Source organism: Grampus griseus (genome assembly GCF_964374135.1).
Source record: "Grampus griseus genome assembly, chromosome: 10".
Taxonomy (NCBI): domain Eukaryota; kingdom Metazoa; phylum Chordata; class Mammalia; order Artiodactyla; family Delphinidae; genus Grampus; species Grampus griseus.
Window position 1 is genome coordinate 65,960,267 of NC_139004.1, and position 24,704 is coordinate 65,984,970.

General features: G+C 43.5%; 1 protein-coding gene across 1 annotated transcript in view; it reads left to right on the forward strand.

Annotated features, from left to right (window-relative positions):
• The first annotated feature begins 5,747 nt into the window (after positions 1-5,747).
• Positions 5,748-24,704, forward strand: part of RBM6 (RNA binding motif protein 6) — a 106,872-nt gene continuing 87,915 nt past the window's right edge. The window contains exon 1 of the mRNA XM_082664651.1: positions 5,748-5,864. The gene's annotated coding sequence lies outside the window, so the exon portion shown is untranslated. The remainder of the gene's footprint in view (positions 5,865-24,704) is intronic.

Below are 24,704 nucleotides of genomic sequence, written 5' to 3' on the forward strand. Positions count from 1 at the left end.
CTCCACTAATTGTGGAAGGACAGTGCAAGTTTGGGGGCTGGATAAATGTCATTAGTGGACCCGGCCACACTGACTGTAAAGGATGTAGGCACACCAACTGCTGCTAAAGGAACACCCTTTTATTTTTTTTTACATTTTTTAAAAATAAATTTATTTATTTTTGGCTGCATTGGGTCTTCGTTGCTGTGCGCGGGCTTTCTCTAGTTGCGGTGAGTGGGCTTCTCATTGCAGTGGCTTCTCTTGTTGCGGAGCACAGGCTCTAGGCACACGGATTTCAGGGGTTGTGGCTCACTGGCTCTAGAGCACAGGCTCAGGAGTTGTGGTGCACAGGCTTAATTGCTCCACGGCATGTGGGATCTTCCCGGACCAGGGCTCGAACCCGGGTCCCCTGCATTGGCAGGTGGATTCTTAACCACTGTGCCACCAGGGAAGTCCCAGAACATCCTTTTAGCCACGTTTTCATATATCAGTATGAATCTCTAGAATGTAGCTCTCAACTCTGCACATAGAATGACCTGGGGAACTTTTAAAAAAAGATGAATGCCTGGATACCACCTCTAGAAAAAAACAGGAAAACATAAAATCAACAAGTTTACTTTTGGAGAGTAGTTTAAAGAAATAAAATTAGGGATTAACAACAATACTGCTCATGTTTTCTCTGAAGCAATTAAATCACTTAATAACCTCATGGTTAATTCACCCAACAGTTCAGGGATGAAGGAAAAAGTATGAAGTCACTCCTTTGATTCTCTCTGCTGCTCCAAACACCCCAATGCAGTGTTCTGTCTCCATCTCAGTCCTACACTGGAATTGAGGGAGAGCTCTGCCCCTGGGCTTTTCTCATAGTCTCAGACAGCTGCCACTTGGAGCCTACCTCCACAACACTGGACTGTGACTGACATTGTGACAAAGCTGTGGCCTTTTACCGGAGATGGCTTTGCACAGGGCTTAGACCTTCGCACATAGTTTAAGGGGAGCTTTCTCCTCCCTTTTATTGATAGTTAAGAACGTGTGAGAAAATGCCCAATTCCTTGACTATCTTTTCCCCTGGGAAGGAGAGAGGAGTCTCTCCCTGTCTCCACAGGTCACTCAGTATTTTCTCTCCTTACTAGCTCAGCAGGACAGGCTCCCACCCTTAGAGTAAATATCATTTATATAGTTTTACTCTCATTAATCCTGCCATATTACATTATGAGAGTTCAAGCCAAGAAGGTCTCATATTCTCTGGTTGACACAGAAATATCCTGGCTACATTCCATTAACCAGAAGCTGCAGCCCCTAGAATTGATCCCTATAGAAGACAAATTTAAAGTTTTTTTTAACATACCTAACCAATCTCCTCAACAGTCTCCACGTGACCTCAGGGCTTATCTGAGTCCCACTCTTGCTTTCAAGCACATCAGCTCAACCAGATAGCACCACTGTCATTTGGAAGTATTGCATCTCCTTAGCCAAGCAAGTGGCCATTTACCCCATGGGCTTCTGGCTAACTCTTGAGCCTAGGACACTCAGAGCAAACCGTTGTGGCTACTTACGAAACGTTTTAAGGTTGTGATTTAAAACTGTTTAAATCAACCTATTGACCTATATTTGAATATTGGGACAACCCTTCCTAAACGTCACTTTTTTTGTGTGTGGTGCGCGGGCCTCTCACTATTGTGGCATCTCCTGTTGCGGAGCACAGGCTCCGGACACGCAGGCTCAGCGGCCATGGCTCACGGGCCTAGCTGCTCCACGGCATGTGGGATCCTCCCGGACTGGGGCACGAACCCGTGTCCCCTGCATCGGCAGGCGGACTCTCAACCACTGCGCCACCAGGGAAGCCCTAAAGGTCACTTTTTACTGATAGAATTACCAGGAAATAAATCTAGGTCTTTTGGAATAATAATACATGTCAATTCTGTGATGGCTCTGCTGCCCTGTATGATGCTGCTTCAAGCCTTGGGCTTTGAGTGAGGATTAGCCTTGGGCAGTGGTGAGGACTAGCTAGAACTGGAGCAAAGGTAATAAGACCTCTGTTCTTCCCCAGATGTCTTTTCTTTCATAGCTTGAGTGGACATTTCAGAACCTGAGGTGCTGTGAAAATGCTGTAGCTGAAGTGAAAAGACCCGATTGTATCCTGAGGCTGGAATCTGTTACCAGCCCTGTTGCTATCTTGCTGGTGTGACTCAGGGCAAATTTTTAAATGACTCTTTCAGCATCTTCAGCAGTTTCTCCCTCCTACAAATACAAGATTATATAATATGAAGTATTCTGAGCTAATAATAAGAATAGTCGGGCTTCCCTGGTGGCGCAGGGGTTAAGAATCCGCCTGCCAATGCAGGGGACACGGATTCGAGCCCGGTCCGGGAAGATCCCACATGCCGCGGAGCAACTAAGCCCGTGCGCCACAACTACTGAGCCTGAGCTCTAGAGCCCACAAGCCACAACTACTGAGCCCACGTGCCGCAACTACTGAAGCCTGTGCGCCTAGAGCCCATGCTCCGCAACAAGAGAAGCCACGACAATGAGAAGCCCACGCGCCCCAGTGAAGAGTAGCCCCCGTTCACCACAACTAGAGAAAGCCCGCGCACAGCAACGAAGACCCAGCGCAGCCAAAAATAAATAAATAACATAAATTAATTTTAAAAAGAAGAATAGTCAGTTCTTCCCTGGAAATTTTGAAGAGGCTTTCCTTCCTGTTTTTATTACTTTGCAGTTCCTGGTAAGGCAGCTGGTTTTCCTGCTCTGCTGGAAAATTTCCTCTGTGGCCCTTGTATTATCTGTATCTCTCCTGGTTCCTGTCTCTCATTTTAACATTTGATCAAGTCCCTACTTTCGATGCTGAAGAGTCATGGCCCCAAGTGTGACCAAGGCAACAAAGAACAACAGGCAGCACAACAGTCTTCCTCTTTGCTGGGTTCTTCCATGTGAGAATTTAGGGGCTGAAAGTGAGTCAAGCTACCTCTGCAGCTGGACGTTGTGCTCCCCATTCCGGGCGAGGGCGCTGTTCTGGGTCAGCTATTCTAAATACTCATATTCCTGGTCTTAGGCAATATAAACAACCTTACAAGTACTATGGGCCAATGTAAGTTAAAAAAAAAAATTCTAGATGCTTCCTCTGAAAACTCAATAATCACCATAAGGAAAAGGGGAAAGTAGGCAGGAACATGAGCCTTGGAGTAGGACTGACCTGGGTTGGAATCCCCCCACCCTCTACTTTCCAGCTTCAGCAAGTTAATCTTTCTGGGCTTTGGTTTCCATAACTACAAAAGGGGATATCATACAGTTATTGTGAAGATTAAATGAGATAATGAAATGTCAGCACAAGGCCAGGCAAAGAGTTGTGAACAAGGGTAGCAATTATTATTGCCCAAGGAGCTTGGGCATAAGACAAAAATAATTAGTTCTTTCATATGTTTACCTCCTTAGAGGACAAAGTACTATCCGATAAGGGAAAGAACCACCAACAATGGTCCAGTTTGGGAAGCAAAGTCAAAGTACCCACAGCTCTGTGTAGGTGTTCCTCCTCTTCCCTGAAACCTCTTAGTGCTGGTGTGCCCCAGGCCTCAGGGCTGCAACTCTGCTCTCCGGTTATTCTCACTCCTTCATTCCCTAGGTCATCTCATCCAGGCCCATGTCATTAAATATCAGCACCAGCGATATGTTGATATCTCCCAGATTTGCATCTCTATCCCTGACCTTTACCTTAAACTCCAGATTCATGTAGCCAACTGCCAACTCCACATCTTGTCTACTAGGCATCAAAAACAACCTACCCAGGGCTTCCCTGGTGGCGCAGTGGTTGAGAGTCCGCCTGCCAATGCAGGGGATGCGGGTTCGTGCCCCGGTCCGGGAAGATCCCACATGCCGCGGAGCGGCTGGGCCCGTGGGCCATGGCCGCTGAGCCTGTGCGTCTGGAGCCTGTGCTCTGCAATGAGGGAGGCCACAATGGTGAGAGGCCCGCGTACCGCACACAAAAAAAACAAAAAAACCCACAACCTACCCCAAACTGAGCTCCTGCTCTTCCTACCAAAATTGCTCCTCTGACATTCTTCCCTCTTTCCCCTCATCCCAGTCCATGTTTCCTGTTTCCACTGTGGCCACATAGGTACAAGTATTATCCTTCTGTGGTTTTATTACTGCAACAGTCTCTTAATCAGCTGGCATGCTTCTGCCCTTCCCACCTTCAGTTTATTCTCTACACAGCAGCCAGAGGGATCCCGGTTACATGGAAGCCATGATATTATTCTGTTTAGAGCCCTCCGACAGCTTTCCATCTCCCTCCTTACAGAAACCAAACTCATTTCAGCAGAGATTGTACATCTTGTTTAGTTTGTTGTCTGTCTTCAGTAACCACCCCCACTCCCATCTCCACCAGAGCAGCAAAGTTTTGCTTTTGTTTTTTTTTAAGTATTTATTTTGCTGTGTCGGGTCTTAGTTGTGGCACGCGGGATCTTTGTTGTGGCATGCGGGATCTTTTTAGTTGCGACACGCAAACTCTTAGTTGCGGCATGCATGTGGGGTCTAGTTCCCCGACCAGGGATCAAACCCGGGCCCTCTGCATTGCTAGGGCAGAGTCTTAGCCATTGGACCACCAGGTAAGTCCCCAGAGCAGCAAAGTTTATCAGCTTTGTTCAGGTTCCTGTGGCCCCAGCACCTGATACAGTGCCTGGCACACAGCAAGAGCTTCATGCAGTTCTTGAATGACTTCCAGACAAGATGTCTGAAAAGTGGGAAGGTAACTTTAAAGACTACTTAACTCAACAATCTCTTTTCTCTACAGATAAGTCTTGCTTTATTTTAGAATGATTTATAGGCTTTTCTTGCAGCAGACTTCTTCGATTCCATGATGTTGAATTCAGGCTATAAAATCAGGTTACCTTCCCTGACGAGCCACTACCTGGCGATACCAGGTAGCTGGAACCAGCAAGCATTTCAACAATGTAGATGATCCACCTGGAAGCTTGGAGCTGGCCATTTGAAGAACATTAGCTGTAAGGAGATTCTGGACATGAGCTGCAAACTGAAAGTTGTGCTGCCCCGTTTTCCACTAGATTGCTGATTTGCAGATACTTTCCAGTTCCTCTGTGACCTCGCACAAGTCACTCTTGGCCAGATGTATTGCCCGAGCTAGCAAGGCTCTGTGTAAACTGAGATTTTCCTTCGTAGGTAGGGATATTAAACCTTTAACACAGATGACACCCACCTGGTATTCCTGAGTCGGTAATACCTAACTTGGAAACCCATCAGAAGGAAAAGGAGACGAGCCTCTGTGACTACTGCTTCCCTATCCTATGGGAGGGTCGGAAAACAGGCTCTTGTATGGGCCAGAAGCCCCTGCCTCGGAAGTCTTAGGCTGGAGACGCCTCCCTTCCATTTCCTTCATATTAACGGAAAATAAGTCGTTTTCAAGCTACGCAGGCCGGGGCCATATGTGCGCTCTGGAGGGGAGCAAAACTCGAGAAGGCCAAGCCACCAAGAAAATGCACGCCTCGCTCAACTCCAAAGACCGAAAAAGAACTAGAACCCGTGGGCCAGAGGCCAAACCACAACCCCCAGCAGCCCCGGCGGACGGAGTTGGGGGGGGAGGGAAGGGCGCCCTCCCATTGGACGCCGACGAGAGCGTGCCCTTACGTCCCACCCGGGCAGGCAAGCACCCCCCCTCCCGCCCCGCCCTCCGCCCCCCGCGCGGGGTACGCCGGGAGTGGATTCGGTGCGACCGGCCGCGGTACTCCATCTCCCGGCGGGCAGAGCGCTAAAGGCGGCGGCGCCTTTGTGAAGGCAGCGGCTCGGCGCGGAGGAAGTTCCGGTCTCCGCGGCGCTGGGTCGGTGGCAGCGGCCGAGGATTAGGAGGAGCGGGCCGCGGAGGCCGCGCTGCCTCGGTAAGGGCTTGGGGCCGTAGAGAGGGCGTGCCGGAGCCTGGGGGAAAAGAGCCGGCCTGCCAGGCCGCTCTGGACGTCGCGGGCCCGCGCGGGCTAGAAGCTGCAGCTTCGGTGTCGCGGGGCGGCCGCGGCCTCGCTCAGGAAGAGAGCCAAGTGGCGGTGTGGTGAGGGAGGCGCCGCCCACGGGAGGAACGCCCCAGAATGGTCGCGGGCCCGGGGCGGGGCCCGGCGCGGCGGTGGAATTACCGGTCCAGTCTCGGGGCGGCCGGCTGCGGTGTTTTGTAGCTGGCGCGTGGTTGCAGTTCGGTGCTCCTGCTCTGAGGAGCTCCAAGCAGGCGGCCTTTTCTTCCTCCTTTTTTCCTGTTTTTTAAAGATTCTGATACAGTTCTGAGGCATCGTTCAAGAGGGAGCTTTTTTTGTGCTTAGCATGTAGCCTCACTCTCAGACCTGGACAGACCCGAGTGGGCTCAGCCGGACCACAGGGCGCGAGAGTTCGGAGCCCGGCACTCGGGGCTGTAGAATCTGGAGCCAGGGGAGTGGTCTGGTGGGTCCTGCACCCGTTGGGCGCAGGTAGGAGGAGAGGGAAGTTTCCTCGTATTCGCTTTTTAGATTCCTTTTGGCGTTGTAAATCTGTGTTTTTCTCTTAATTTTAGAATTGATGTTGTGCTTATGGGCTCAACTCTGGGCGTGCATTTTTTAATAAAACAAAGGGCCTTGTTTTGTAGGGTACATAAACTGTAAGAGTACTTGTATTTTTTGCACATTCCAGGTTTGCTTGTGAAGGTCAGAATTGCGGGGATCTAGGTGGAGTTCAGTAGACTTAGATGCGCCTGGTCACCTGATTCATTTCTGAACTCTGGATTGTGCCCTAGGTTTGTTAGTTTTCAACTTCCTGTTGAGTAGTGCCACTAATGTGAATGGTTTAATAATGTCAACATCAGCAAACTTGTGAGGACTATAGGAGAGGTATCAAGAACTGATAAGTGACGGTAGGACTGACAATGGTATGTTAGCATTCTGGTGAAACACACAAAAGTTGGACCTGAACCTTGCCTGGTTAACAGGCATCTAACTAGGTACCTAACCTATAGAATAGGTACTAGGTCTCTGTTTCTGGACATTTGTAGCACCCTTCTTTATAGAATTCTGTTACCAGAATTGGGTTTACTTTTGTTGCTTTTAGGAGCCTAGTTTTTTGTAGCCTTTCAGAGGAGAATTGTCAATGGAGAGGTTACTAAGTGAACTCTCCAGTCTTATTGAAGATACATGGGCAAGGTTATACTCTTCTGCCGGTGTTTAAATGTATGAAATGGTGTGTTAATAATCTAACTCAGAGTTGTATTAACATTAAAGCTATTGGAAAATTCTTTTTTGAAAAAAATTTAAATTTTATTTATTTATTTATTTATTTTAGGCTGCATTGGGTCTTCGTTGCTGCGTGCAGGCTTTCTTTAGTTGCGGCGAGTGGGGACTACTCCGTTGTGGTGTGCGGGCTTCTCATTGCAGTCCCTTCTCTTGTTGCAGAGCACAGGCTCTGGGCGCGGGCTCAGTAGTTGTGGTGCAGGGGCTTAGTTGCTCCGTGGCATGTAGGATCTTCCCAAACCAGGGCTTGAACCCGTGTTCCCTGCATCGGCAGGCGGATTCTTAACCACTGCACCACCAGGAAATTCCCGCTATTGGAAAGTTCTGAAATTTTAAAGATGATAAATCATGGACTCTTCTGGCTACATTCCAAGTGCTTAGAATTTATTTTCCTGCTAGAATTCCACAGTAGTTGTTCATCTCATTCACTTAGTTAACGGGGCATCTATTGGGTGCCTTTAATAACCTTCCTATCACACTGTGGGACTCAGTAGAGCAGAGTGGGTAACTGTAGGAGCTCTAAAATCTGGTAGGGTTTGAACCCCTGACTCTTCCACTACCTGAGTGACATTGGACAAATTACTTAACTTCAATTTCCTCATATGTGAAATGAGGTTAAGAAATGTAGCCACCTCGGTAGGTTGTTTTGAGGTTTATGTAATCCTTTTAGAACAGTGCCTGGTGTGTGGAAAGTGTTCACTAAATGTTAGCCATGGTTACCTTTTTAAGAAATAGCTTTGTTGAGATATAATTCACACACCATACAGTTCACCCATTTAAGGTGCTTAATTCAGTGTTTTTTCGTATATTACGTTACTTCTTTTTTTTACAAAGTTGTGATGAATATATTTTGTTACATACATTGTAACAAAATTTGCCATTTAAGCCATTTTTATGTGTAAACTTCACATAAAATTCATTGCATGAATTACATTCACAATGTAATGAAACCATAACCATTATCTATTTCTAAAACTTTTTCATCACCTCAAACAGAAACCCTAACCATTAAGCAAGTAACTCCTATTGCCCCCTCCCTCTAGCCCCTGGTAACATCTAATCTGTATTCTGTCTCTGTTTATTTACCTGTTCTGGGTAACCCATATAAGTGGAATCATACAATATTTGTCCTTTCATGTCTGACTTATTTCAGGTAAAAATGTTTTCATGTCATAGCGTGTGTCCAAACTTCATTCTTCTTCTTTTTTTTTTTTTTTTAATTTATTTATTTATTTTTGGCTGCATTGGGTCTTCGTTGCTGCGCGCGAGCTCTCTCTAGTTGCGGCGAGCGGGGGCAACTCTTCGTTGCGCTGCGCTGGCTTCTCATCGCGATGGCCTCTCCTGCCACAGAGCACGGGCTCTAGGTGCGCAGGCTCAGCAGCTGTGGCACGGTGGCTCAGTAGTTGTGGCTCACAGGCTCTAGAACACAGGCTCAGTAGTTGTGGTGCATGGGCTTGCTCCACGGCATGTGGGATCTTCCCGGACCGGGGCTCGAACCCGTGTCCCCTGCTTTGGCAGGCAGATTCTCAACCACTGCGCCACCAGGGAAGTCCCCGTTCTTTCCTTTTTAATTAAAGATTTTTTTAAAAACTGAGATGTAATTGATATCTTCATTCCCTTTTAAGGCTGAACAAAACTCAGTTGGTATGTATAGACCACATTGTTTAATTGTTCACTTGCTAGACAGTTGAGTTTTCACCTTTTGGCTGTTGTGAATAATGCTGATGTGAACATGGGTATACAAATATCTCTTCATGTCCCTGTTTTCAGTATCTTTGGGTATATACCCAGAAGTGGATCATATGGTAATTCTGTGTTTAGCTTTTTGAGGAACCACCATACTGTCTTCCACAGCAGTTGCATTGTTCCCACCAGTAATGCACAAGGGTTCCAACTTCTCCACATCCCAACACTTATTTTCTGTTTTTTTGTTTTTGTTTTTTTTCAGTAACCACCTAAATGGGTGTGAAGTAGTGTCTCTCTCTCTCTCTCTTCTCTCTCTCTCTCTCTCTCTCTCTCTCTCTCTCTCTCTCTCTTTCTTTAACCATTTTAATGTGTACACTTCAGTGGTATTAAGTATCTTCCCACTGTTGTGCAACCATCATTACCATCCAGCTTCAGAACTTTTTTGTCTTCTCAAACTGAACCTCTGTACCCATTAAACAATAACTTCCTATTCTCCCCTCCCCCAACCCCTGGTACCCACCATTCTACTTTCCATCTCTATGAATTTGCTTGTCCTAGGTACCTTACATAAATAGAATCATAAATTATACAATATTTGTCCTTTCATGACTGGCTTATTTTACGTAGCAGAATGTCTCCAAGGTTCATCCATGTTACAGCATCTGTCAGAATTTCATTCCTTTTTGAGGCTGAATAGTATTCCATTATATATATATATGCTATATTACGTTTATCTTTTCATCTATTGGTGGGCATTGGGTTGTTTCCACCTTTTGACTGTTGTGAGTAATGCAGGAATGAACATGGGGGCGGGTACACATATCTACTTGAGTTCCTGCTTTCATTTCTTTTGGGTTTATACCCAGAATTGGAATTGTTGGATCACATGATAATTTTGTTTTTAATTTTTTGAGGAACTGCCATATGTTTTACACAGTGGCTGCACCATTTTACATGCCCACCAGCAACACAGAGCGTTCTGATTTCTCCACATCCTCACCAGCCTTTGTTAGGTTTGTTTGTTTGTTCGTTTATTTTTGTTTTGTTTAGTAACCATCTTAATGGGTGTGAAGGCGTATCTGGTGATTTTGAGTTGCATTTCCCTAATTGCTAATGATGTTGAGAGTCTTTCTTTGTGTTTATTGACCATTTGTATGTCTTCTTTGAAGAAATGTGTGTTCAAGTCCTTTGCTCATTTTTGAGTCAGGTTGTCTTTTGTTGTTGACTTTTAGTTTTCTGTATATTCTGGATGTTAATCCCTCATCAGATATGTGTATTGCAGATATTTTCTCCCATTCGTGAATTGCCTTTTTACTCTGTTGATAGTGTTCTTTGAAGCACAGAAGTTTTTAATGTTGATGAAGTCCAGTTTGTCTTTTTTTTTGACTCTGCTTTTAGTGTTATATCCAAGAGATAATTGCCAAATCCAATGCATGAAGCTTCCCCTCTCACTGTTGTGGCCTCTCCCGTTGCGGAGCACAGGCTCCGGACGCGCAGGCTCAGCGGCCATAGCTCACGGACCCAGCCGCTCTGCGGCATGTGGGATCTTCCTGGATCGGGGCACGAACCCATGTCCCCTGCATCGGCAGGTGGACTCTCAACCACTACGCCACCAGGGAAGCCCTCTTCCCTCTTTTGAATCCTTTTTTTGAGATAACTTTTGTATATGGTGTTGGGTAAGGGCCCCACTTGATTCTTTTGCGTGTGGGTATCCAGTTTCCCTATGACCATTTGTTGCAAAGACTGTCTTTTTCCCATTGAATGGTCTTGGCACCCTTGTTGAAAATAACTTGACCATGTATGTGAGGGTTTATTTCTGGGTTCTCTATTCCATTGTTCTGTATGTCTGTCCTTATACCAATACCACACTGTTTTGATTACTGTAACTTTATAGTAAGTTTTGAAATCGGGAAGTGAGAGTCCTCCAGCTATGTTCTTTTTCAAGGCTATTCAGAGACCTATGAAATTCTATACGAATTTTAGGATGGGCTTTGGAATCAGATGGTCTTGAGTTTGCATTTTGGCTTTTCCTCATATTAGTTATATTGTTTTGGGGCAAGTCTCTCAACCTATTTGAGCCTCAGTTTCATAGTCTGTAAAGTGGGGATTGTAACAGAACTTACCCCATGGAGGACCTGTGATGATTAAGTGAGAGAACCCATGTAAAATGCGCAACTGTGGCAGAGTCAGTACTCAGCTGTGCCTGCCTTTATTACTCTTGTTTCGGAGAGTAGGAATAGACATACTCAGAAAGGTCCTTTCCAGCTTAATGTTATTGTCATTTTAAACACCTGACCATAGTAGCAGTAGTAATAATATTTAATACATTGTTGCTTTAAAATTTTTCAAAACTTTTTTTTTGGAGGCATAATTTACATATCATAAAATTCACTTATTGTAACAGTTCAGTTTGATGCAGTCATCACCACTATTCAGATTTAGAATATTTCCAACACCTCAAAACATTCCCTAGTTCCTGTTTGTTGTTAATCTACACTTCCCACTCTTAACTGCAAGTCCTAGCATCCACTGATCTGCTTTCTGCCTCTGTAGTTTTATGTTTTCTAGAAATTTCATATAATTGGAATGTCTGGCTTCTTTTACTTGTAATCTTTTTTGAGATTTATCCATGTTGCATTCCTTTTTACGAGTATATCACATTTGTTTATCCATCTACCTGTGGATTGACATTTGGATTCTTTTCAGTTTTTGGCTGTCATGAATAATGTTGCTATCAATGCAATTGCTTCTGATGCATGATCTCATTTACTCCTTACAGTAATCATATGAGGTAGGTACCATTATTATTCCCCTTGTGTAGGAGGAGAGCTTTGAGGCATATAGAAGTTAAATATAACTTACCAAGGGTACATAGAAAGCTAAAGTTTTGGGCTTCCCTGGTGGTGCAGTGGTTAAGAATCCTCCTGCCAATGCAAGGGACACGGGTTCGAGCCCTGGTCTGGGAAGATCCCACATGCTGTGGAGCACCTAAGCCCATGCACCACAACTACTGAGCCTGCGCTCTAGAGCCCTCAAGCCACAACTACTGAAGCTCGTGTGCCTAGAGCCTGCGCTCTGCAACAAGAGAAGCCACCGCAATGAGAAACCTGCGCACTGCAACAAAGAGTAGCCCCCACACACCACAACTAGAGAAAGCCCGTGCGTAGCAATGAAGACCCAATGCAGCCAAAAATAAATTAAAAAAAAAAAAAGAAAGAAAGCTAAAGTTTTGTCTTCCTTTTTTTTTTTTTTCTTTTCTCTTGGCCATGCTGCGTGGCATGCGGGATCTTAGTTCCCCAACCGGGGATGGAACCCATGCCCCGTGCAGTGGAAGCTTGGAGTCCTAACCACTGGACCACCAGGGAATTACCAGAAGCTGGAGTTTTGATTCAAACTCAGGCAGTCTGACTCTAAAACATATTCACTAGGCCAATGGTCTTGAAACCCTTTTACTCTTGAACCACCTAAAAGGATTAAAAAAAATTTTAACCCCTAAAATTTCAAAAAAATTTTTTACCACCTTGTACATTTCTATGTTGGCATCTTAACACTTCTGTCATAAATGGCTGCAAAGGATGTATTTTCTGGTATAATATATATGCTGCATATATGCTTTAACTATGTAGTTGACAAAACCTTGGAACTGCAGATTTAATTTATGGAAAATGTCTGCCATTTAATTTAATTGGCAAATCAAACTTTAATGTCAATCATTTAGCCAAACCAGACTGCATCAATGGGAACATTCCAAATCCCAATGATTTTTGAAATAAACTGTTAAAAAGAGTAATAACATTTACTGAGCATTTATTTATGAGGCACCGTTCTAGTGAATTTACATTGTCATTTTATCCTGATAACTATGAAGTAGACATCTTTATCCTGATTTTTAGAGAGAAGTAAACTGAGGCATTAAGTTAAATAACTTGCTTAAGGAGCTACATTGTGCAGAGCCAAGATTTGCCTCCAGGCAATCTAACTGTGAACCCCAGCAGAGTATGTCCAGAGACTGCACTCTTGTCCCTTCACTACCACACTGTGCTTTCTTATAAAACTCACTTTTAAACTAGGAACCTGACTGTAATTTGCTGGTGTAAGGGACCAGGATATAATATTTAAAATCTGGGAAATTTCTATTCACAAGAAAAAGCAGCTCTAATGAAGTATTTAAATGTCTCCCTATAGTAGTAAAGTCTTATTTGTACATGAGCTTGAGATTCCTATGGGATAGCTAAGTGGCCATTTCTGGCAGGCATTTGGACTTTATAGAGAAGTCTAAGCTGGGGATGGAGATGTGGAAATTATCATCATAGAGATGGTAGAGATAGTGGTTAAATTGGGAATGGGTAAGATTGCCCAGTGTCTTAGCTTGGGCTGCTCTAACAAAATACCCTAGACTGGGTGACTTAAACAATACAAATTTCTCATAGTTCTGGAGCCAGGGAAGTTTTTTTTGTTGTTGTTTGTTTTTTTTGGCTGCGTTGGGTCTTCGTTGCTGTGCGTGGGCTTTCTCTAGTTGTGGCGAGTGGGGGTTACTCTTTGTTGATGTGCATGGGCTTCTTATTTGTGGTGGCTTCTCTTGTTGTGGAGCGTGGGCTTTAGGCGTGAGGGCTTCAGTAGTCGTGGCTTGCAGACTCTAGATCGCAGACTCAGTAGTTGTGGCGCATGGGCTTAGTTGCTCCGTGGCATGTGGGATCTTTCTGGACCGGGGCTCTTTCCCGTGTCCCCTGCATTGGTGGGTGGATTCTTAACCACTGAGCCACCAGGGAAGTGCCGGCGGGGAAGTTTAAGATTAAGGTGCCAGACAGTATGGTTCCTGGTGAGATCCTCTTGATTTGCAGACAGCTGCCTTCCCGCTGTATGCTCACATGGCAGGGAGAGAGAGAGAGCATCTCTCTTTTGTCCCTTTTTAAAAAAAATAAAATTATTTATTTATTTTTGGCTGTTTTGGGTCTTCGTTGCTGCGTGCGGGCTTTTCTCTAGTTGCAGCAAGTGGGAGCTACTCTTTGTTGCGGTGCATGGGCTTCTCATTGCAGTGGCTTCTCTTGTTGCGGAGCACGAGCCCTAGGCGTGCAGGCTTTAGTAGTTGTGGCTTGCGGGCTCTAGAGCGCAGGCTCAGGAGTTGTGGCGCACGGGCCTAGTTGCTCTGCAGCGTGTGGAATCGACCAGGGCTCGAACGCGTGTCCCCTGCGTTGGCAGGTGGATTCTTAACCACTGCACCACCAGAGAAGTCCTCTTTTGTCCCTTCTTATAAGAGCATCAACCCCATTCCTAAGGGCTCTACCCTCATGACCTAATTACCTCCTAAAGGCCCCATCTTCAAATACCGTCACATTGGAGATTAGGACTTCAACACATGAATTTTGAGGTAACACAAACATTCAGTTTAGTCTATAGCACCAAGAGACGGCATCAAGAACCATGCTGGGGAACAGAATAGAGGCTAGGGGATTAGCAGTATTTGGTGGACGTTCATTTATATATTGAACTAATATTTAAAGGTTTTGTATTGGGTGTGTGGGTGTGTGTTTTGCATGAGGGAGACTTGAGTATGTTTACAAACAAAAAGGAAGTAGTCAGCAGAGTGGTAATATAGGTCAAAAAATGAGTTAAGTGGTGGAGCAAGATAAGGGTACGTTCTTCAGACTACAGTCTTTAATTAACGGGTACACAAAAACATCCCAGAGAGACTATGGCCATGTATATTTTTAAAGGAATCAATATGCAGAACTTGCCTTCCATAAATACTTTTCTTAAGAATGATCTGGGGACTTCTCTGGTGGTCCACTGGGTAAGACTCCACGCTCCCAATGTGGGGGGCCCAGATTCGATCCCTGCATGCCTGCCGCAACTAAGGAGTCTGTGTGCCACAACTGAAAGTTGCCACATGCTGCAACTAAGACCTGGTGCAGCTTAAATAAATATTAAAACAAACAAAAAAAGAATGAATCTTGCTCCTGGGTGTAAGAATGAAAACTCTTAGAAGAAAACATGGGGGAAAGCTTTATGCGTTGGGTTTGGCAATGATTGTTTAGAGGATATGACACCAAGGGCACAGTCAACAAAAGGAAAAATAGACAAATTGGACTTCAAAATTAAAAACTTTTGTGGTCAGTGAACACTATGAACAGAGTAAAAAGGCAACTCACAAAATGGGAGAAAATATTTTCAAATCACACATCTGACAAGGGATTAATATCCAGAATATATAGAAAACTTCTAAACTCAACAACAACAACAAAAAACCTGAATCAAAAAATGGGCAAAGGGGGCTTCCCTGGTGGCGCAGTGGTTGAGAGTCCACCTGCCGATGCAGGGGACGCGGGTTCGTGCCCTGGTCCGGGAGGATCCCGCATGCCGTGGAGCGGCTGGGCCCGTGAGCCATGGCTGCTGGGCCTGCGCGTCCAGAGCCTGTGCTCCGCAGCGGTGAGAGGCCCGCGTACCGCCAAAAAAAAAAAAAATAAAAGGGCAAAGGACTTGAATAGACATTTCTCCCAAAAAGGATATACAGATGGCCAATAAGCACATGAAAAGATTCTCAGCATCATTATTGATTAGGGAAATGCAAATCAAAACCACAATAATTTACCACTTCATACCCATTAGGAAGGCTGTTATTAAAAAACAAAACAAAACAGAAAAACAGTATAACAAGTGTCGGTGAGGATGTGGATAAATTGGAACTTGTATTATTCTGCTAGGGCTGCCATAGCAAAATACTGCAGACTAGGTGGCTTAAACAACAGCAAATTATTTTCTCACAGTTTGGAGGCTGAAGTCTAAGATCAAGGTGTCAGCAGTTTTGGGTTTTGATGAGGCCTCTCTCCTTGGCTTGCAGAAGGCCATCTTCTGTCCATGTCCTCACATGGCCTTTTCCCTGTGCATGCATTCCTGGTGTCTCTTCCACTGATGCCAGTCCTGTTGGATTGGGGCCCCGCCCTTATGGCCTCTTTCAACCTTAATTACTTCCTCAAAGGCCCTATTTCCAAATACAGTCACATTGGGAGTTAGGGCTTCAGCATATGAATTGGAGGGGGCACAGTTCAGTTCATAACAAAACCATTGTACACTATTTGTGGGAATGTAAAATGGTGTAGCTGCTGTGGAAAACAGTATGGTGGTTCCTCAAAAAATTAAAAATAGAATTACCATATGATCCAGCAATTCTACTTCTGGGTATATATATCCAAAAGAACTGATCTCAAAGAGATATTTGTATACCCTTGTTCATTATTCACATTATCCAAATGATGGGAGTAACCAAGTGTCCATAAGTGGATGAATAGATAAAATGTACACACAATAGAATATTATTCAGCCTTAAAAAGACATGAAATTCTGATAGCTGTTGGAATATGTATGAACCTTGAAGACATTATGGTAAATGAAATAAGCCAGAAAGAACAAATATTGTATGATTCCACTAGTATTGAGGTACTTAGAGTAGTCAAAATCATAAAGACAAAGTGGAACGGTGGTTGCCAAGGACTAGGTTAAGAGGGGAGTGGGGAGTACTCTTTAGTGGGTACAGAGTTTCTGTTTTGCAAGATGAAAAAAGTTTTGTGGGTGGATGGGGATGATATTTGCAAAACACTGTGGATGTACTTAATCCCTCGTAACTGTATACTTAAAGATGGTTAAAGTGGTAAACTTAAATTATTTTTAAAAAATGGCTCTTGTTGATTCTTCTTTTCCACTTCCTCTTTCTTACTAACCCTTCTCCCACTTTACCAAAAAGTCACCTTTGCATTTGCAATCTAACTGAAGTACACTGTGCCAGGGAGGATACCCTTTAGGACACCAAACAATGTTTATATCTCATCCCTCATTGAAGGATATTTGGGTTGTTTCCATTTTTTTTTAAAGCTATTATGAATAAAGCTGTTGTGAACATTTTTGTAGAGGTCTTTTATTTTCATTTATCTTAGGCAAATACTTTAGAAGTGGAATTGCTGGGTCATAGGGTAGTGTTTCTCAGGCCAGTTTCTAAAGTGATTGTACAATTTTGCATTCTTTGTGTGTGTGTGTGTGAACTTTTTTTTTTTTGATTTATTTATCTTATTTTATTTTTGGCTGCATTGGGTCTTCATTGCTGCACGCGGGGCTTTCTCTAGTTGCAGTGAGAGGGGGCTACTCTTCCTTGCCATGCCCGGGCGGCTTCTCTTGTTGCGGAGCACAGACTCTAGGTGCACAGACTTCAGTAGTTGTGGCTCGCGGGTTCTAGAGCGCAGACTCAGTAGTTGTGGCACGCGGGCTCAGTAGTTGTGGCTCACGGGCTCTAGAGCGCAGGCTCAGTAGTGGTGGCACATGGGCTTAGTTGCTCCGCGGCATGTGGGATCTTCCCAGGCCAGGGCTTGAACCCGTGTCCCCTGCATTGGCAGGCGGATTCTCAACCACTGCGCCACCAGTGAAGCCCTACAATTTTGCATTCTTTCGAGTAGTGTATGAGTTCTGATTGCTGGAAATCTTTGTGTATCTGATTTTGTGAATCTTTTTAATTTTAGCAATTCTAGTGAGTGTGTATTGGTATCTCATTGTGGTTTTAATCTTTTCCTTCTGACTAATAATAGGGAGCATTTGTCAGACATGTGTCACAAATATTTACTTGCTGTTCTGTAGTTTACCTATTCATTTTTTTAAGTGTCTTTTTTTTTTTTTTTTTTTTTGGCGGTATGCAGGCCTCTCACTGCTGTGGCCTCTCCCGCTGCGGAGCACAGGCTCCGGACACGCAGGCTCAGCAGCCATGGCCCACGGGCCCAGCCGCTCCGCCGCATGCGGGATCCTCCCGGACCGGGGCACGAACCTGCGTTCCCCGCATCGGCAGGCGGGCTCTCAACCACTGCGCCACCAGGGAAGCCTAACAGTGTCTTTTGAAGAACAGATTTTGATTTTAATATTTTTCTTTATGGCTAATGCTTTCTAGGTCCTTGACAAAAGTCTTTGCTGATACCAAGCTCAAAAATATTTTTCCTGTGTTTTATTTTTTTGCTATGCCTCTTGGCTTGTGGCATCTTAGTTCCCTGACCAGGGATTGAACCCGGACCACCGCAGTGAAAGCGTAAAGTCTTAACCACTGGACCGCCAGGGAATTCCCTGTGTTTTCTTTTAGAAACGTTATAGTTTTAGCTTCTGCATTTATGTAGATCCATTTTTAATGTGGTATGATAGTAGGCAAAGCAAATGCCATCAATGGGGATTTAGGATATGATTCTGGAGAGGAAGCCTGAAAAATCGCTATTACATTTGAGGAGGAATCTTTTTTTTTTAATTTATTTTATTTTATTTATTTATTTTTGCCTGTGTTGGGTCTTCATTGCTGCTCACGGGCTTTCTCTAGTTGCAGTGAGCGGGGGCTGCTCTTAACTGTGGTGCATGTGCTTCTCATTGCGGTGGTTTCTCTTGTTGCTGAACACAGCCTCCAGGGCACGTGGGGCTTCAGTAGTTGTGGCTTGCGGGCTCTAGAGCACAGGCTCAGGAGTTGTGGTGCACGGGCTTAGTTGCTCCGTGGCATGTGGGATCTTACCAGACCAGGCATCGAACCTGGTTCCCCTGCATTGGCAGGTGGATTCTTAACCACTGTGCCACCAGGGAAGTCCCGAGGACAAATCTTTTTAAGTGTAATTGAAATGAATACACTTAAATTTTTTTAATGGGAATTTGCAGGGGTTGGGGGAGCAATGGTGCTTCCAGCAGTCACTAATTCTAGGTCCAATAGTGCATATTAAAATTACTGCTGTTTAAAAACTCATAGTTGGATCATAGTTGGGTAGGTGCTCACACCAGTCCTTGCCTGTTGGTGCCCCCTTGATCCTCTTAGCTGAGTGTCCTGTTTGGCTCAAAGCATTTACTTTGGAAAAAATTAGAATGTTTAAAGCAGGAACAGGCTGCTATATGCCACAGCTAAAACTAACGGAATAGTACCCCTGGTTCTGCTTTGTTGGCTTTTGGAACTGAAGTCATGAGTAAGAGGGGTGGCCCTGGGTATTGGTTTTATTTTGCTGGAGGTAAATTTCTTGGACATGTGCAGAATGGACCAAAGTGAAAGTATTTGCCGAGAATTTTTTTTAATTAATTAATTTAATTTATTTTTGTCTGTGTTGTGTCGTCATTGCTGCGCGCGGGCTTTCTCTAGTTGAGGCGAGCGGGGGCTACTCTTCGTTGCGACAGGCGGGTTTTTCATTGCGGTGGCTTGTCTTGTTGCGGAGCATGGGCTCTAGGCATGCGGGCTTCAGTAGTTGTGGCACGTGGGCTCAATAGTTGTGGCTTGCAGGCTCTGGAGTGTAGGCTCAGTAGTTGTGGCGCACGGGCTTAGTTGCTCCGCGGCATGTGGGATCTTCCCGGAGCAGGGCTTGAACCTGTGTCCCCTGCATTGGCAGGAGGATTCTTAGCCACTGCGCCACCAGGGAAGTCCCACCAATAATGTTTTTATTAATCAAGAGTCAAAGGCAGAGGAGGCTTAGAAACAATCAGCTAACATCATCATTCTAACCTTAAAGGCTGCTGACCCTATACAATGGGGAGGCTTTATTCCCATACCCACTGGTTGGTTTCCAGGAAACCAGTCTTTATGTTCTGGGGGAGTATAATTGTAAAGCTGAAAATTAAAGGAATTGATGAGAAGGGCATCACTAGGAGTGCAATCCATGGTTTAATGTGATGCTTGCCATCTCTCAGGATTAAATGACTCCTGTTCAACCAGTATTCACGTGAAATTACTTTTCAATTCAGCATTCAGAACTCTCATTTGAGTGTCATACAGAGTGCAGTAAGTCAAAGGAAAACAAATATCTTACATTAACGCATATGTGTGAAACGTAGAGAAATGGTACAGATGAACCTGTTTGCAGGGCAGGAATAGAAACTCAGATGTAGAGAACTGATGTGTGGACGTGGGGGGAAGGGGAGGGTGGAATGAATTGGGAGATTAGGTTTGACGTAAATACACTACCATGTGTGAAATAGATAGCTAGTGGGAACCTGCTGTATAGCACAGGGAGCTCAGCTCAGTGCTCTGTGATGAGCTAGATGGGTGGGATGAGGGGGTAGGAAGGTCCAAGAGGGAGGGGATATATGTATACATATAGCTGATTCACTTCACTGTACAGCAGAAACTAACACAACATTGTAAAGCAATTATACTACAATAAAAACAAACAAACAAAAGCCTCTCATTTGACTATTTACTACTACCACCAAGATCTACACCTGCAGCAGCTTCACCTGGACTTACATCTCAGCCTTGCCACAGGGGCCCTCTTACTCATTGCTATGTTGCATCTGTTAGGGGTGGGATCTGGGCATTTGAGGTGGCAGGCCTTCCGTTCCCACTCATGTTCACTGCCAGGTACAGTTGTGTAATTAGTGTTATAGTGCCACTTATTTTCAGAGTTAGGTGGTATGGCAGGTCACTTGTTATACATTCCTTAGTGGATTCTGACTTTCTTGGCTTCTGTCTTGCTGTGTATATCAACCAATATCCCTGCTGGGTTCTGATGAGCTTCAGAATTTAAAGCCTTAACCTGGCATTCAGTTCATCCCGCAGTGCCAGTTCTGTTTACCAAAAGTAGCCCTGGCTCCATGCCAGTAACTCAAGAGTTTTTGTTTGGTTTTTTGTTTGTTTTTTTTGCGGTATGTGAGCCTCTCACTGTTGTGGCCTCTCCCGTTGCGGAGCACAGGCTCCGGACACGCAGGCTCAGCGGCCATGGCTCACGGGCCCAGCCGCTCCGCGGCATGTGGGATCTTCCCGGACCGGGTCACGAACCCATGTCCCCTGCATCGGCAGGCGGACTCTCAACCACTGCGCCACCAGGGAAGCCCAACTCAAGAGTTTTTACCCATTTAAAGTTTAAGGATAGTTTAACATCATTTCAGCCCCAAGACCTGTAATCATTTGCTTTGCTGGATTAAACTGTCCGAAGAATTCCAGCTATTCTGAGGAAAATTTTGGAGGGAACCACTAGATGTTTGTACATATCTTTGGCCCCATTCACACCAGTAGTATATGAGGGTTCTAATTTCTCCAGATTCTTGTCAACTTATCTTTTTATTAGAGACACCCTAGTGGATATGAAGTGGTATCTTACTGTGGTTTTTTTGTTTGTTTTGTTTTGTTTTGTTTTTTGGCTTATGGGATCTTAGTTCCCCGACCAGGGATTGAACCTGGGCCACGGCATTGAAAGTGCTGAGTCCTAACCACTGGACCACCAGGGAACCCCCTTATTATGGTTTTGATGTGCATTTCCCTTATGGGTAATGTTGAGCATTTTTCTTATGCTTATTGGCCTTTTAAAAGTATCATCTTTGGAGAAATGTCTATTCGTAGCCTTTGCCCATTTTAAAAATTGGGTTATTTTGCTACTGAGTTATAAAATAGTTCTTTATGTATTCTAGATACAGGTCCTTTATCAAATATGATTTACACAAGTTTTCTCCCATTCTGTGGGCTGTCTTCACTTTCTTGATGGTGTCCTTTAAAGCACAAAATTTAAAATTTTGATGATATCCAATTGATCTATTTTATTTTTGCTTTTGTTGCTTGTGCTTTTGGTATTCATCTTATCCAAAAAGCCATTTCTTAATCTAAGGTCATGAAGATTTATGCCTGTTGTAAGAATTTTATAGTTTTACCTCTTAAAACATTTAGGTCTTTGATCCATTTGTATTAATTTTTATACATGACATGAAGTAGGGGTTCAACTTTATGCTTCTGCATGGGGACATCCACTTGTCCCAGTACCATTTGTTGAAAAGACTGTTCTTTCTTCATTGAATTGTCTTAGAACTCTTGTCTAATACACTTGATCCTAAATGTGAGGGTTTATTTCTGGACTCTCAATTCTGTTTTATTGATCTTTGTTTATCCTTATGTCAGTGCCACACTGTCTCGATAACTGTAGCTTTGTTTTCTTTTTTTTTTAATTGAAGTATAGTTGATTTGCGATATCGTGTTCATTTCAGGTATACAGCACAGTGATTCAGTTTTTTCGTATACACACACACACACACACACACACACACACACACACACATACACATATTCCTTTTCAGATTCTTTTCCCTTATAGGTTATTAAAAAATACCGAGTATAGTTCCCTGTGCTATGCAGTAGGTCCTTGTTGGTCATCTATTTTATATATAGTATTGTGTATATGTTAATCCCAACCTCCCAATTTATCCCTCCCTGCATCCCCCCTTCCCCATTGGTAACAACAAGTTTGTTTTCTATGTCTGTGAGTCGCTTTCTGTTTTGTAAATAAGTTCATTTATATCATTTTTTTAAGATTCCACATAGTAGCGATATCATATGATATTTGTCTTTCTCTTTCTGGCTTACTTAGAATGATAATCTAAATGTTGCTGCAAATGGCATTATTTTGTTCTTTTTTATAGCTGAGTAATATTCCATTGTATATGTATATACTACATCTTCTTTATCCATTCATGTGTCAATAGACATTTAGGTTGCTTGTAGTTAAGTTTTAGAATCAGGAAATGTGAGTCCCCTAACTTTGTGGTATGTGTTCTTTTCTATTTTGCACAGATGATACCATATTACAAATAATATTTTGCACATATTTTTAAACTTAATATGTAATAGTTTATCCTATATAAATTAACATAGCTATTTAATTTTTTGAGAGTTGCATAGTATTTCAGTAGTACAAATATATTCTGTTGATGTAATATAGATTTTATAATCTTTTGCTATTACAAACAGTGCTGCACTATGTACCTTTGTAAACATGTCACCTCACATTGTAAGTTTCTAGAGAATGAATTCCTAGAAGAGGAACTAGAAAGTCAGAAGTAATATGCATTTAAAATTTTGTGAATTCTAGTTTATGTAGAAGGAAAACTATGGAAAACTGTAGAATTTTTCCTTATGTTATTGATGTCTAACTTTATCCTGTTTGGGTTAGAGAGGATACTTTGTACGGTTATTTATCTTATAAAATCTGTTGAGCCTTGTTTGTGGCCCAGCAAATGGTCCATCCTGAAGAATATCCCATGTGCACTTGACAAGATGTGATTCTACTGTTGTTGGGTGGAGTGTTCTGTGTCAATTAGATGTGTTTGGTTTATTGTGCTAAGTTCTCTGTTTTCTTACTTATATACTGTCTGGTTGATCAATTCATTATTCAAAGTGAGGTTTGAAGTTTCCAACTGTTATAGAACTGTCTACTTCTCCCTTCAGTTTCTTTCAGTTTTTGCTTCATATATTTTGAGGGTCTGTTATTAGGTGTGTAATGTTTATGATTTATCTTCTTGTGTTTTTTTAACCTTTAAATTAATATATAATGTCCTTTGTCTTTTGTACCTTTTTTGATTTAAAGTCTGTTTTGTCTGATACTAGTATAGCCACCACAGATCTCATTTGGTTACTATTTGCATGGAATATTTTTTTCTGTCTTTTCCCTTTCAACCTATTTGTGTCTTTGGATCTACAGCGAGTCTGTTGTAGACAGCGTATAGTTGGATTATGTTTTTTAATCTATTATGCCAATCTTGTCTTTTGAGAAGAAAATTTTAAACTGTTTACATTTAAAGTGATTACTAATAAGGAGGAACTTCTGCCATTTTGCTATTTGTAATCTATATTCCTTATAGCTTTTTTCCCTTCATTTCTTCCATTATTACCTTATTTAGTGTTTAGTTGATTTTTTTATAGTGAAATGTTTTGATTGCCTTCTCATTTTCTTATGTGTATATTCTAAAGATATTTTCTTTGTGGTTACCATGGGAATTACATTTAACATCGTATAGTTATAACAATTTAATTTGAATTTATACCAACTTAAGTTCAATAGCATAGAAAAACTGCTTCTGTACTGTTCCTTTCCTTCCCTCTGTCTTTTTGTTTTTTAATATATTATCCCATTGCTTCTATTTATTTATTTATGTATGTATGTATGTTTGGCTGCATTGGGTCTTTGTTGCTGCACGCGGGCTTTCTCTAGTTGCAGTGAGCGGGGGCTACTCCTTGTTGCGGTGCGGAGGCCTCTCACTGAGGTGGCCTCTCTTGCTGTGGAGCACGGTCTCCAGGCGCATGGGCTTCAATAGTTGTGGCTCGCGGGCTCCAGAGTGCAGGGTCAGTAGCTGTGGTGCACGGGGTCAGTTGCTCCGCGGCATGTGGGATCTTCCCGGACCAGGGCTCGAACCCTTGTCCCCTGCACTGGCAGGTGGATTCTTAACCACTGCACCACCAGTGAAGTCCCCCTTCCCTCTGTTATTGATGTCACAGATAACATCTTTATAAATTGTGTCCCATTAACCTAGATTAATAATTTTTTTAAATAAATTTATTCATTTATTTATTTATTTTTGGCTGCGTTGGGTCTTCGTTGCTGCACGTGGGCTTTCTGTAGTTGCAGCGAGTGGGGACTACTCTTGGTTGCGGTGAGCAGCCTTCTTATTGTGGTGGCTTCTCTTGTTGCGCAGTGCGGGCTCTAGGTGCGTGGGCTCAGTAGTTGTGGCGCACGGGCTTAGTTGCTCCGCGGCATGTGGGATCTTCCCGGACCAGGCTCGAACCCGTCACCCCTGCATTGGCAGGCAGATTCTTAACCACTGCGCCACCAGGGAAGTCCCCCTTCCCTCTGTTACTGATGTCACAGATAACGTCTTTATAAATTGTGTCCCATTAACCTAGGTTAATAATTGTTTTTGATGCGTTTGTCTTTTAAATCATGTAGAAAGTAAAAACTGGAGTTAAAAATTGAAGTCACAATAATACTAGCTTTTATAATTGCTCTTGCTTTTTAAATCTTTACTGAAGCTTTATTTCTTCATATGGCT